The 15940-nt window shown below is 44.5% G+C and overlaps 1 long non-coding RNA gene across 1 annotated transcript in view; it reads right to left on the reverse strand.

Annotated features, from left to right (window-relative positions):
• Nucleotides 1-12264: 12264 nt before the first annotated feature.
• Nucleotides 12265-15940, reverse strand: part of LOC116810999 (uncharacterized) — a 38423-nt gene continuing 34747 nt past the window's right edge. The window contains exons 3-4 of the long non-coding RNA XR_004370434.1: nucleotides 15853-15914; nucleotides 12265-13450 (exon numbers count right to left, since the gene is read on the reverse strand). This is a non-coding gene — a long non-coding RNA (uncharacterized LOC116810999). The remainder of the gene's footprint in view (nucleotides 13451-15852; nucleotides 15915-15940) is intronic.

The raw sequence follows: 15940 nt of genomic DNA on the forward strand, positions 1-15940 counted from the left end.
TTCTTCCGTGAGAACAAGGATAATGGCATTAAAAAATCAGCTTTTGGTCATTATAAATTGTCTTCTATTAAAACACATAAACACATAAAATCACTTGAAGACAATTTAAACATCTTCTGAAATGGATCAAGAGGAAGGGAAACTGAAAATAATGCAACTCAGAAACCACAGAGTATTTTGACATGAGGTTAAGTACAGTGGTTTGTTGTAGGAAAATAACAGCACACCAACAGATGGTTTTTATCTGAATTCTTTGGTAATCTTGACATGTCATTCTTCTAACTTCCTGAGGGCCCTGAGTGTAGTTTTGTAGGACTGGAGCTGTTCACAGACGGTCCCCACAAAGCTCTGAACGTGGGCCTTCTCTGCTGACTGGCCTCTGGTTGGCTCCGCCCCGGAAGGAACTCCCAGATTCTCCATGAATTCCGCTTCCACCATCAAGCCTTGGTCCAAGCCCCTTTCAACCTTGACTTGGCCAGGGAGTGTCCTTTCTCTTCAGATAGACACTACACCTTAGCAAGACTTGGCATTTTTAGAATCCAAGCCAAGGGAGGCACTCGGCAGGGCAAATGTTATGGATGAGAAAAAGGCAAAACAAGTGTCTGCAGTTTGTAGAGGAGAGAGAGGATGAGTCTGATTGTAGCCCCGACCCTGAGTCAGGATCTCTCGGCCCCATTTGCAGGTCTACTTCCAGCTCCATCTGTCTGGACACTCTTTTAGATCCAGATCATCTCTTACATGTGGCCAAGGAATATAGAGTATGCAAGGGGATGTAGCGACCTGAGAGTGTGAGTAACTTGTGTCCATCTCCAAGGAAGCTGTGATGGGGATAGCAAGGACACACACTCTTCTTATTTATAATGCCTTTCCCCCTCCCGTGAGATATGCTTTTTATTTACTTCCTCCTTCTCATCCTAACTCGGGTGAACAAGAGGACCAGGTTGCACATCCTGCTAGTTATTCATGGCCCAATCTTAACATGGGGGTGGAGTTGAGGTTGGAATTGTTCCTCCGCCTCTGCTGCACATGCTCAGTAAGCAGGAACACTGTTCATGGGAAAAGCTTAGTCACAGACAGTGGGAGCACATCCCTCCTTGGAGCTTTGGGTCGCTGCGCTCCAGAAGCAGTTAGTTATAGCACACGCTGCTCCTGGCATCTACGGGAAGGTGAAGCCCTTGACCCTAAGAAACATTGGGAATAATTTGTACCCTCCAAAGTCCAATAGCTATGTCGGAGGGAAACGATCAAAGAACATGATTGAGGAGACTCAAACAGAGATGTGCTTCAGACGACACCAAGACAGAAAATTAATCCATTTCACCAAGTTAACAATGTACTGAAGGCGAACAAGAGACCAACCCACCTGCCAACCAACGCTATAAGGAAGGAGGGTTGATCAGTCTGGCTAACATGGTGAAACCCCATCTCTACTAAATATGCAAAATTAGCTGGGCGTGGTGGCACACTCCTGTAATCCCAGCTACTCGGGAGGCTGAGGCAGGAGAATCGCTTGAACTCGGGAGGTAGAGCTTGCAGTGAGCTAGGATCAAGCCACTGCACTCCAGCCTGGGCGAGAGGGGGAGACTCAGTCTCCAAAAAAAAAAAAAAAAAAAAGAAGAAGAAGGGTTAAAAAGAGAGTAAGTCCCAAACTCATAAGATGGTGTGGAAAGAGCCCTGGTGACATAGGGGCCACCCATGCCGGTGAGAATGAAATCACAACAGGGCAGTTCCACACTGTTTCAGGTTTTGTTTTTTTTTCTTCTTCTTTCCCTCCTTTCTTCTTTTGCCTCCCCCTCCCTCTCAGTTTCCTTTGTGGCTCTAGACACCCACAGCAAGTGTCAATCAATGTACAAGAATGAAAAGAAGACAGCCGTTGTTGCAGATGGATGCTTCTGTTTGGAAGGTGTGGTTTTGTGTGCTCTTTTGGTTGGAAACCTATGTCTCTCTCACATGTCCCCCACCTGCTTCAGTGAGCATGATCTTCTAAAATTGGCTCCATGGCATCTTCCCTAGGTGACACTGGCTGGACTCTCTGCCACATTCAAATTCATTCTTTCTACTTATCTCAACTTTCAAGCACTAATTCAGTCTTTAAGATTCCCCAATCTCAGGTTGTAATTCATTTCTAACATGTTTGTCATGATGTCAGTGGTTGCATGTCTTCATATGTTTATCACTGCCCCCTCTTGGGGATTTATATTAATTAAACATTTTGGAAAAGCTCAGACTTAAAATGACTGAGAAGGTTCATGTCACAGTGTCTCACACTGAACACTCACTAAAAATAGTCTGGTAAAATCCAGAAGGAAATGGGAAGTCCTGGGGGCCTCATGGCAGTTTTCAGACATCCCTAGAGCAAAGATGAGCCAGACAGCGGCTCCCACAGACAGAAAATGGCTCTCAATATTCCTCTGGCCAGTGGCAACTACTGAGGGTAAAACTAGACAGAGACGGCTAACTAGGAAGCCATATTGCTCTTGTATGACACATGGCAGCTTTACTGCTCACTGGCCAAGGCAAAACCATGAGGCATTGATTCCAGGGGATTTCATAACAGTGAATTGCATGAGTTGACTTGAGCAAAAGAAGTTTGTAGTAACATCTCCATGAACCATATCTGAGGCCCATTATCCAGGGGGACCACATTGCTGAGAAGATTGCTTGGGCTGTTTTGGGAGCCAGAACTCGGTTGTTGTCCTGCTATCACCCCGGGATGGTGGTTACATCCCTGCACCAGGTCCAGATAGAGGCCCACCAAACAGAACTTAGTAACAGGTGACATGCATTAAATAAAAGTTTATAGCTCCCATCTCTCTTCTGGGCCTACTTTTCTCATGATTGATTTCTTTGCCTTTGGATTGAGGCATTGTAACTAAAATTCCCAGTTAATTTACAACCTTCCAAGGTTGTTTTAACACATTATTCCTGTCCATTAACACATCGTGATGGATTAATTTGTGAGATGATCAACTCTCCAGAACAGGCCACCTAAGAAAACAGAACACAGGAAGCATGTTCTGAATGGAGAAGATGCATTTTAAAGTAATCCCAACTTTGGCTCCTGCTCATGAGGGCAGGCCCACAAAGGGAACGACAGGCAAGGAGGGAGTGAGGAGGATCTTAGGAAGAAGGGCTCAAGATGAAGTCACTGTCATTGAGTAAGGGGTGGAGAGGAAGGAGGAAGGGAAGTCACATCTATTAAGCAGCAAATGCAAATTAAATGCTTCCTTTATTCCCTTGAATCTTCACATCACCTCTATGAGGCTAATATTAGCAGCTCCATCTTAAAGATGATGGGTTAACTCAGAGAAAAAGGTGAGATCAGAGAGGTAAAGTCAACTGCTCAATCTCTGGGACCCAGGAGTCCGCATCCCTGGAATACTTTTGAAGCAACTGGCTTGCAGAGCACTTTGGGAAGCACCACATCTTCCTTTGGGATACCAGGGACTGTTATTACAGGGATCACTTTAGCAAGGAAAGCCCAGACCCCCAAGCTGTGCTCAATTTCCTTCCTTTTGTGTATAAACTTTGGTGCTCTCAACCTACTTCCCGGGAGTGGAGCTGCGCTTAAACTCAAATTGCTTCCCGCTGGGCACTGTTTTTGGACAGATATAATTTAACTATAGGACTGGCAGTTCTGTTTAGGGCCCAAAGGTGAAGACAATTTGAACAAGAACACTAGGGCAGAATTAGATAGACAGGGGCATGTGGTTAATGGAATTGAAGTCCCGTAAGTCCTGATAGAGTTGCTGACTACATTTGTGGGTAAAAGGATGTCTTTACCGTAACTTCCCTAACATCTTACTGATAGACGCTATGGTTCTACTTATGTGGCGCCAAGCGCCACCTAGTGGGGTGGGAAATCCCTCCTGGATGCTGATGTTCTGCTTCTGAGACCCTTAGATGGGCTTCCAAAGGGGGATGTGGGAAGAAAATGTAAGAACAGATATAGTCATGTTTTTAAAAGTATGTCTGTGGCTATTTTTATCATATACCCAGTGTATTAATACAGAAATATGTAGGGCTCTGTGTTAAATGTTCACTAATGGGAGGGCAGTTTTAAAATAAGTTGAAGGCCACAGACTATTGAATATTTGTTTCTATCATTTATTTCCATTGTTTTTGCTTTAAGTCTCAAAATGGGGTCAGTCATGAGTTTCCTTTTGCCCATGCAGATGTAGATGTATAGCCTTGAGTTAACTAGGTGACCGATCCTCTTTTTCCTACATTTCCGTTTTTTATAGACTGTAGCCCCCATTTTAAAACTGTATTTGCGTATCAGTATCTTTCTTGCACATTCTAGCTGAACATTCTCTATTTCCGAGCAATCCAACCACTAACCATTCCCTTCTGTCACCACCCCCCGCCCTATAAATGGCATTTTGAAGCCTGCAGTAACTTGCCAGTTTGAGGGTTTAGGTCTTTTTCATCCTGCTTGCCTACTTGACTGTCAGTTCATGAAGACAGTTGCTGAACAGGCATGATGCTTGGGTGTTTCACGCCCATTAATTAAGTCAAAGATGATGGAGCGCTTACTTGCTAAGATATATATACATGTACACACCTACCTATATATTCTGTATACACATATATATAGCTGTCCATATATGTTTGTGTGTATATGCACACATATACATGCAAGCATGTATATATTTGTGTGTATTAGAATTACTGAATTACTGATGGCCATGTTTTGCATAGATTAATCGTAAACCTAAGTAAGATAAACCATAAAAAGTACTCAGCACAGGGTCTGACATCTATCAAACACTCCGTAAATAACTTTTTAAATTCTTTTTATTACTTTTTAAACTTTTTAATTTTCATTTTTTAAATTCTTTTTATTACTTTGGATATCTAATCAAGTATATAATCTCTTTTTTTTTTTTTTTTAAGATGGAGTCTCACTCTGTCACCCAGGCTGGAGTACAATGGTGCGATCTCAGCTCACTGCAACCTCCACCTCCGAGTTCAAGCGATTCTCCTGCCTCAGCCTCCCCAGTAGCTGGGACTACAGGCATGCACCACCACCCCTGGCTAGTTTTTGTATTTTTAGTAGAGACAGGGTTTTGCCGTGTTGGCCAGGCTGTTCTCGAACTCCTGACCTCAGGTGATCCACCTGCCTCAGCCTCCCAAAGTGCTGGGATTACAGGCGTGAGCCACCGCGCCTGGCTAATCAGTTACATAATCTCAAGAGGCTAATTCTATATTCTTCATACAGTGAAAATTTTTAACATTTTTCTTTTAATATACAGTATCTGGGAAATTTTTTCTACTCATCACTTACTCTGTACATAAAGTTTATGTTCAACATTTCATGTACTATATTCATACATTATTTAACAATAAGTTTTTAATTTAAAGGGTGACACTCAACTTACTGCTCTTCCATTTGTTACATATTCTCAATCAAAACTCCTGTTTTCTCTAGATTTAAATCCATCAAAATTTCCAGAAATGTCCCAGATACCCAGAGATACAGATATCTCTGTAGGCTTTTTTAAATATAATTTTTTATTTTCAATAATCTTCTCTTTACCATAAGAACGCTGACCACTTCCTGCTTGTAGCTTATCTGAGGAAAGTCCCTTTTAATTGATCCAAGTTCCCAGATTTCCCCAATTCTGCTTTTTCCTGTGATCCCACAGGAAGTTCCAAAAGTATGAAGTAGCGCCAAATGTTAACTTGCATAAAACCCTGTGATGATACTTGTAAGCATCAGCATTGAGTTCTTCCTGTTCCTACCCACCCCCTACTCCTGATTTCCCCCTGACTCTGGGTATAATTGGTGTTTTCCATGGTCACATGTGAGTTTAAATTCTTCCAGATGTTTTCATAAAACTTCATTTTAAAAGCCACGTTGAAGGAGACCATAGCAGAGTTTGTATGCAAAGGTAGGAGTGGTTTCTTCTGAGAATGGGCCCGGCAGGGCTTACCTGCCTGTAAGAGGCACTGGTCTCCAAAGTTGTGCCAAGTCTAGCCTTCGTGAAATTCACCTGGGAATTTAGAATCCCACTTGGAATGCTTGATGTTTGGGTGTTTCATGCCTGTTAATTAAGTCAAAGACGTTGGGGTGCTTACTTGCTGAGATATATATACACTTACACATCCACATATATATTCTGTATACCCACATACATACCTGTCCATATGTTTGTGTGTATATGCATACATATATGTGCAAGCGTGTATATATGTGTGTGTGTGTGAGAATTACTGATAAGCTCATAGCCATGTTTTGTATAGATTAGTTATAAAACTAAGTGTTCAGAATTGTTGGGGCTTGAGGGAGCTGGTTACTCACACCCTCTCCAGCTGAGCAATTCACACTGCAGACAGTGCAGCTGAGAGTGAGTAGGTCCATAAATTCCATAGGCCATAGCTTGGACTTGCAGTCTTGCAACTCTCCAGTGCCTCCAGGTAGCAAAGAAGAAACGCAAGCCATCGAAGAAATGCAAGCCATCAATCCAGAACAAAGGATCCCTGTCACAGAGAGCTCACCTTACGGCAGCAGAAACAAAGAGGGTGTACTCCACCTATAGGTAGGCTGTCCCGAGAGAACAAGAGCCGGGAGACTTGAGGCAGCAGCAGCAGGGACAGTTTCCCCACTGTCACCAATCCCACAAGTCACTCTGTCTCTCGTGAGAAGCATAGGAAGGAGGAAAGGGGAAGAGGGACAAGTCCCCACCCTTCCGTATTTCAGGGGTTGATTTCGAAATGTAGGGAGAAGAGAGAAGTTCCTCTAAATTACCATCCTGAAGCAACAATAAATGAATAAATTCTCAACCAGATTGTCTACACTGAGGAGCCAGGTCTGTAAAACATGGTGCCGTGCTTGGACTCATGACATGAAAAAGACTCTTCCCTGCAGAGCAGAGACCAAAGCTTGCAGGTTTCCCCTCATCATGAATCTACTGTACAGAAGATACAGAGCCCCTACCTTCATGGGGCTAAAGATATAATTTCCAAGACTTGGCCGGGTGCAGTGGCTCACGCCTGCAGTCCCAGCACTTTGGGAGGCCAAGGCAGGTGGATCACCTAAGGTCAGGAGTTCTAGACCAGCCTGACCAACACGGTGAAACCCCTAAAAATACAAAAAATTAGCCGGACACGGTGGCTCATGCCTGTAGTCCCAGCTACTCGGGAGGCTGAGGCACAAGAATTGCTTGAACCCGGGAGATGGAGGTTGCAGTGAGCCAAGATTGTGCCACTGCACTCCAGCCTGGGCGACAGAGCGAGACTTCATCTCAAAAAAAAAAAAGAAAGAAAGAATTTCCAAGACTCATTATTATTGATTGGGTTCTACAATTTCCCCTAGGCATTTCTGAAATGGTATAGAATATAGCTATGAAATTTGTATTCTGCATTACATAGATGTAATATTCAGAAACTGTTGATTGCATCCATCCATCCATCCATCCATCCATCTATTCAGTCAGTCAGTCAATAAATATTTATGGCGTGCCCACCATGGGCCTGGCATGATGCTTAGGGTGAGGAGACAGTGGCGAGCCAAAATAGATATAGTCCCTGTTCTCCTGGAGCTTATTCAGAAATCCATTAATCAGATTATCGCACTGAAGGAGATTCAAGTGTGATGAAGGAAAGGAAGAGGTTTCTATAAGAGTGATGACCTGGAAAAGGGAGTGAAACCAGGGAGCAGGAGGGGCAGGCTGCCCTGAGGAAGGCCACCCAAGGTAAGATGTGAAAAATGAGTTAATTGAACCAGGCAACACTGAAAGATGACCATATTTGGGGGTGGGAGACAAAGAGTGTGTCTTAGTCATATGGCATTTGGGAGCCTTCGAATCACCAAGTGGATGGAGATGCTGAGTCAGTAGGTGCCCATAGTCTACGGAGCTCAAAGAATAGAGCTGAGCTGGAAAGATGCAGTTGAACACTCCTGTGGCAATGGGAGTAATGGACACCTTGGGCGGGGTCTTGCTACTCAAACCATGGTCCCTGGACCAGCAACATGGGCATCCCCTGGGAGTTCATTAGACATGCTGACTCTCAGGCTCCACCTCAGACCTGCTAAATCAGACACACAGGCAGAAGATGACCCTGTCCCATCAATGACAAGGTTTACAACCACAGTGATTTTCAGGGTGAGGATAATACCATGCTATCCCAGCAGTGAGTATATATTTATTGTGAGACAGTCTCAGTGATCTTTTTTTTTAAGACAGACAGCGTCTCACTGTCACCCAGGTTGAACTGCAGTTGTGAGGTCTCGGCTCACTGCAGCCTTTGCCTCCTGAGCACAAGCAATCCTCCACCTCAGCCTCTCGAGTAGCTGGAACTACAGGCGTGTGCCCCCACACTTGGCTAGTTTTAGTTTTTTTGTAGAGACAAGGTCCAGGCTGGCCTCGAACTCCTGGGCTCAAGCAATCCTTTTTCACCTTGGCTTCTCAAAGTGCTAGGATTACAGGTGTGAGCCACTACACCTGGCCAGTCCTAGTGATTTAGGTATCAACTCCCCAACCTGTTACAGTGGCTCTTAACTTTGCCTGCACCTTGCAATTACCTGGGCAGCTTTAAAAAAAGACTATGTCTGGGTTCTACCATAAAGATTGTGATTTAATTGGTTTGGGCTACAGACTGAGCTTTGGGATTTTAAAGCTGGAGGGCGATTCCAACATGCAGGCAAAGTTGAGAACCACTGCTTCAGAATCATTGCTTGATTGCAACAGATTCTCAAGCATTAGCAGGCATCAAAATCACCTGAGGGGCTTGTTAAAACAGACTGCTGGGCCCTACTTCTCAGCTTCTGATTCAGTAGGTCTGGAGTTGGAACCCGAGAATTTGCATCTCTTACAAGATGGGCCCAACTGATGCTGGTCTTGCTCTATTGAGTGGTTGTCAAACTTGACTGGCTAATAGAGTCACCTATGAGTGCCTAGGCCTTGTGCTAGAGCCCTTCGATTAATAGATATGAAGGCAAAGTCCTGACATCTATGTTTCAAATAAAAACCCACCCAGATGATCCTGATGTAGATGACCTAAAGATGAACTTTTGCAAAACCCTGCTCTAGACACAATTTATATTTATAACCTTAAGCACTGAGATGACACTGGGAGGTGGAGTAATCTTCGAGAATGCCATCTCTTCTCTTTCTCTTTTCCTTCATCGCCATTCAAGCTGATCCTAAACTGTATGCATTGCCTCAGGGTGCATGTGCAGAGGAAGCAAGCTAGTTGGCTTTTGTCTTCTACAGGAAGGCCTAAAGGCCTTAGGGGATCATAGAAGAGTCCGTGGAACAAAGCGGCTCTAGGGCATCAACCAGGTGTCCAGGAAGAGAAGGGACAGGGCTGCTTTTCTGCCCCTTCTGGAGAAAGAAGTGAAGAGGGAAGGGGAGGAAGGTAATATTAATAGATGAGGGGAGGTCTGTCAGACCTGAGAAAAGTGGGACCCTGCCAACTCTATGTGAGAAATTATCAATCTTCCACAGAGTTAGGATGAAGGAGTTGAATTAAAAAATCAATTGTGTACCCCACTTCCACACACCCCACTCTGGTTTGCCACTACATCAGACTCAGAAGCTATACCCAATCCCTGGCAGGCAAGGACTCCTGTGAAAGGAAAATACCTTGGGCCACCAACATCACTAAGCTAAAAGGAAAAGTCAAGCTGGAAACTGCTCAGGGCAAACCTGCCTCCCATTCTATTCAAAGTCATCCCTCTGCTCACTGAGATAGATGCATATTCTGATTGCCTCCTTTGGAAAGGCTAATCAGAAACTCAAAGAATGCAACCGTTTGTTTCTCACCTACCTGTGACCTGGAAGCTCCCTCCCTGCTTCGAGTTGTCCCCCCTTTCTGGAAGAATCAATGTACTTCTTACATAGATTGACTGATGTCTCATGTCTCCCAAAAATGTGTAAAACCAAGCTGTGCCCCAACCACCTTGGGCACATGTTGTCAGGACACCCTGAGGCTGTGTCACAAGCACGCATCCTTTGTCAAATTAAACTTTCTAAATTAACTGAGACCGCTGTCAAATTTTCGGGGTTCACATTCCCCACTCCTCCGAGGGTCTGAGTTGATCTTCTGGAGAGTGAGGTAGGATGAAAGCTCAGAGACAGACACAGAATGGAGTCATAAAAAACAAACGTCTCTGCACATTTCAGTTGGTGGACTAAGTCACAGCAGACACATTAGACATATGTTTAACTATTTGAACATTTTTCACCTGGGTATATTTCTTGCATAATTGTATTTGTTTTGTTTTCAAAATTTAACTCAGTAAGTAGATTTAGAATATACATTGGGAATTCTGAGCTCGATTTTATATCATTCATCAATTATAAAATTGACCCCTCCCTAGCACAGAACGTAGTTAAAATCCTCTGTCTTTTCCAAAATGGGATGAGCAAAAGATCGTTTCATGATGTTTCCTTTCTTACATCTTAAGCACTTTGGTGCCTATAGGGCAAACTATGAATCAAAGTTGTTTTTTATTTAGGATTTCCTTAACTGAAGATGCTCAAAAGCCTGCCAGGCGCCGTGACTCACGCCTGTAATCGTAGCACTTTGGGAGGCCCAGGCGGGCGGATCACGAGGTCAGGAGATCGAGACCATCCTGGCTAACACGGTGAAACCCCGTTTCTACTAAAAATACAAAAAATTAGCGTGGCGCGGTGGCGGGCGCCTGTAGTCCCAGCTACTCAGGAGGCTGAGGCAGGAGAATGGCGTGAACCCAGGAGGCGGAGCTTGCGGTGAGCCGAGATCGCACCACAGCACTCCTGCCTGGGCGACAGAACGAGATTCTGTCTTAAAAAAAAAAAAAAAAAAAAAGCCTGAAGCAAAACTTGTAGATATTTGCATATTTCATAAACTTAATCCCAGCACTTTGGGAGGCTGAAGCAGGAGAATCGCTTGAGCCCAGGAGTTTGAGACCAGCTTGGGCAACATAGCAAGACCCCGTCTCTACAAACAATAAAAAATTAGCTGGGCATGGTGTGTGCCTGAAGTCTCAGCTATTCGGGAAGCTGAGGCAGGAAGGTCACTTGAGCTGAGAAGTTTGAGGCTGCAGTGAGCCGCCACTGCACCACTGCACTCCAGCCTGGGTGAAAGAGCGACACCCTGTTTAAAATATAAAATAAAATGAAAAAATAAAATTTTATACTGTACGTTGCCACACAAAAATTACCTACCAGTCTGATCAGGAAGTCCGAGATATTGGGTGGTGGGCGCCATCTTGTGGCAGCATGGTTATTAACATCTGGGCCATTGGCTGGATCTTCAAGCCAATGCTGACACGTGAAGGCGTTTCTGCAGTCCCTGAAAACAGGTGCAGGTGCAGGAAGGAAGAAACGAAAATGCCTTTCTCGAATGCTAAAAGCACTGATTCTGGAGATAGGAAGACTTGCAAAAGAGAACTAGAAAAAAAGAGAAAATAAAACATATTGTGGGGAAGGGCAGAGGGGTCCTGAGACTGTGAGGAATCAAATGAAGATTCCATGGAGAAGTAGCCTATATAACAGGAATGGCCCTTCTCAAATCTTCTCCACGCCAAGCCCTGGGCCTCAAATCAGCATTTGGTACTGATCTCTCTACCAGATGCCCTGTCCCCAGCAAGCAGCCCTGCCTCCTACATCCGCCCACCAATGGCTGCGTCCTCAAATTCTGTCCTCTCTACATCAAACATGTTTTATGTCACCGACCTCATCATCATCTCACAAAATCCAGATTCTTTCCTCACAGAGCCTATCTGCCTTCGTTCTCATTCCAAGGAGAGGTGGCCCTTCCCTTCCTAAATTGCAAGCCCACCCACCACTGCCCCTGGTTCATTCACTTTCCCTACTTGGGAAAGGGGCTCCATGAGGTTGACTCTGTCCGTTGCACACGTGACCACTCTTCTCCATCCTGCTGGCTTTTCCTCCTCGCTTGAACACACTCCTTTTAAAATTATCTTCCCTCCAAAGATGTTTGTCACAGCATTGTTTGTAATTTCAAAAAATTAGGACAAGCACAAATGCTAATCAATAAGGGATTCGTTAAGCAAAATACTACATGCATAACCATCTACAGAACATAGCCATTAAAAAAAAGAACAAGACAGATCTGCATATCCAAATTTTTCCAGAATGCTAGCTGGAAAAAAAAATGATGCAGAATAGCACATATCATGTGAACTCAGTTTTCAAAAAGAATTCTGTACGTAATTATATGTCAGTATATACATAGGAAAAATCTTGAAGAACATATACCAAACCATTAACAATGGTTAACTCTAGGAGTGGAATTTGGAGAGCTTTCATCTGATGTGTTCTACATTCCTTTATTGGGATGTTTAGGACGATGTAATAACATTATAATCAGAAAAATTTTATATACAAACTTCCCTTAATTCTATCAATATCATCCTCTGTTTCCCTTTAATTTTCACCAACATCCATCCATCCATCCATCCATCCATCCATCCATCCATCCATCTCCATCCATTTTCACCAACATCCATGTGTAAGACCAGGCTGGATGGATAGAACAGCCCTTGGGCTCAAAAGGTGTACAGTCTGGTGGAGAATGTAACACGGAGCCACCAAAATGTCATCCAGCAGAGAAAGTGGCAAGTACGACAGAGCTTTTGGTTCAGATCCAAGCTTTGCTGCTGAATTTGTGTAAATGACTGAGCCTTTATGAGCCTGTTTCCTCCTCTAAAAATGGGGATTATAGTAGCAAGCAGAGAGAATGGGAGTGGTGGGTGGGTAGAGCCTTAAGGAGGTGTTCGTGCAGAGGACTCCATCCCATCCGGGCCACAGACCATCAGGAGGCACGTGGGGACTTGGGGACAAAGAAGACAAGCAGCCCATATCTGCCGGCAGGACCTGGCAAAGTGGGCATGACACCAACAAGTTGCATCCCAGAGGTGACCACAAAGCGCCCAGGATTTGCAAAGCTAAGATCAAGTGGAGGCAGGAGGAGACAGTTTCAGGAAACACCTGTGGCCTGTCTCACCCGTACCTTCCCTGGCCAGGGAAGGGCAGCCGCTTAAAGGGGCCAAGGGAAGCCGCAGTGTGGCTCCTAAACACGGACACACAGTAGCTGTCCTCTCAGGAGCTCTGCACCCCCACTTAAAACCAGGATCACAAGAGATTTGTGTAAAGGAAGCCTCTTGTGCATTTCTTCGTCCGAATCATTGACTTAAAAGTTTCTTCCACATAAGTCCTTTCACTTTAGCTTTGTATATATTTAGCATTGATTTCACAACAAACAACCGATTCCAGGCACTTGGTGTTTTCCCAGACCTTGAGCTTTTTCCAGGGTTGCACATTATTTCCATATGTGGTACTTCACAGCAGCCCCAGTATGGGGAAGCCATTTGCTGCCTTATGAACTGTCTGGTCATCATTGACTCGAGAGGAAAGGGCTGTGTCCAGGGCTGGGGAAGGCCCCAAGAGTGGTTCTTCAGGCCTACTGTTGGCAACAGCCCAGGAATGTGTGAAGTCTGTAACAACAAGCATAGTAATAATAATTCTAGCTCTACTAGTTGAACACTCACTTTGTGCCAGCTACTTTTCTAAGAGTTCCACAATATGAGCAATTTAATCCTCAAAGCCAGCATCTGAGAAAGACACTAGTATTCTTATCCCAATTTGACAGATGAGAAAACTAAGGCTGAGAGACGCTTGTCTGCTGGTGATTTGTGTGTCTGGGAAGTGCACGTTGTCTGGCAGGCTTGCCTGGCAGAAGCGGTTCATGACAGGTCTTCTCCATTTTGGGATCCAGATCTGTGTCAGCATGGATGGCAAGGGGAAGAGTAAGGAAAGATTGGTCTAGGAGATGCCCAGGAGCTTTGGGCCTCACAGCGCAGGGTGCGGAGAGCAGACCTGGCCACGAAGGACCAGTTTCTGGGCTTGGGCAGAAGCCAATCATCTGGCTACTTTACAAGCAGATGGAGCTTCTGCCTCTCAGTAACCTTCCTGCCCTGGTGTCAATTCCATTTTCATTTTCATCTTTTATGGTACTGGTTGTGTGGAGAAAACGGAAGGCTCATTTGGTGTAAGTAAGTCACTCCTTTTTATGAGTTTGCTTAACATAGATACTAGACTGTATGTGTGTATATATACATATAAACATGCATATGTATATAAAAATATATATATCATATATACATGATACACACACACACACACACATATTTCTATATATATATATGTATGCAAGCATGCTTTACAAGGCCAATTGACTGGTCTACAACTGGCTGACACTTGGTGGCCTAGAAGCCAGGGTATGTGAGTCTCGCTTTTCTAGAAAGCTGACAAACTCTCCAGTTCCAAGGATCCTTGCTCAATCAACCGCTGGAAGTCATTTTTACTTCGTTTTTTTTGTTTGTTTTTTTTTTTTTTGAGACGGAGTCTCGCTCTGTCGCCCAGGCTGGAGTGCAGTGGTGCGATCTCGGCTCACTGCAAGCTCCACTTCCCAGGTTCACGCCATTCTCCTGCCTCAGCCTCTCTGAGTAGCTGGGACTACAGGCGCCCGCCACCACGGCCGGCTAATTTTTTGTATTTTTAGTAGAGACAGGGTTTCACCGTGGTCTCGATCTCCTGACCTCGTGATCCGCCCGCCTCGGCCTCCCAAAGTGCTGGGATTACAAGCGTGAGCCACCGTGCCCGGCCTTTTTTTTTTTTTTTTTTAGACAAAGTCTCATTCTGTCACCCAGGCTAGAGTGCAGCGGCACCATCATGGCTCACTGCAATCTCCACCTCCCGGGCTCAAGCGATCCTCCCACCTCAGCCACCTGAGTAACTGGGACTACAGGTGCACACCACCATGCCTGGCTAATTGTTGTATTTTTTTAGAGACAAGGTTTTGCCATGTTGCTCGGGTTGGTCTCAAACACCTGAGCACAAGTGATCCTCCTGCCTTGGCCTCTACAAAGTGCTGGAATGACAAGTGTGAGCCACTGCACTCGATGCATTCTTACTTTCTTTACTTTATTTCCAAGCAAATGTTTGGAGGGAAACCAAGAGATAAACGTTTTTGGTTTGCCCATGAAGGCCCAGGCTGCACTCTCTGATGTCATAGGAATCACTTCTCAAACCGTGCATCAGGTCTTGAATTCCCTTAGGGTGTGATCTTTAGAGGTCCATCTAGGCACACCCACCCGAGCCATTCTTTGACTGCTGACAGGCCTTCCTTCATAACAAGGTGTTCCACAGTCCATTTATAGATGGATGTCATCTCTGCCCACCCTGCTGCCAATTTGGTTTTCTCCCACTCCTGGGGTGTAAGGCAAGATGAAACACATCACATCCCATTCTAAACTTTATTCCTGTGGCCAGGGGTCAGCAAACTTTTTCTGTAAAGGGCCAGATGGCAAATATCTTAGGTTTTACAGGCCAAGAAGCAAATTTGGCACATTATGTAGGTACTTATATAGTAAAATAAAAATCTCCACAATTATTTAGTTGATGAAACTCAAAATGTAATAATAATCATCAAAGGCAGTTTTTTGTAGTATAGGTTTAATAATGAGAAGAATGGAATCATTTTTGGAGGTGATAACATTCTGCTTAGTTGGAATTTAAAGTTAGTGTTCTTTATCATCAAATCCATTGCCAATGTTCATCTAAAAATGTTTTCACTTCTGGGCCAGATTTGGTTCAAAGGCTGCAGTTTGCTGACCTCTGCTCTTGGTTACGCCTTTTGAGGCCCTTGCTCTGCTAGCATAAAATTGAATCCATTTATCAGACTAAATCAGGAAGATTAAATTTTCCAGCCTCACGAATGCAATGAACATTCATTGAGCTTATACTACACGCCAGGTGCTGGGGGAGGCATGGGGCACCCAGGAGAAAGATGCTTGCTTTGTGACCACAGCCCGGCGGGAGGGAGACCCATACCTACTGGTGCTATCTCAGAAACTTGTGGAACAAAGATGAAGCAATGTTCACGTTATTCGCCTACATCTGTGAATTACACAAGGAAGACGAGT

This window comes from Hylobates moloch, unplaced genomic scaffold, assembly GCF_009828535.3.
Source record: "Hylobates moloch isolate HMO894 unplaced genomic scaffold, HMol_V3 SCAFFOLD_7, whole genome shotgun sequence".
NCBI lineage: Eukaryota > Metazoa > Chordata > Mammalia > Primates > Hylobatidae > Hylobates > Hylobates moloch.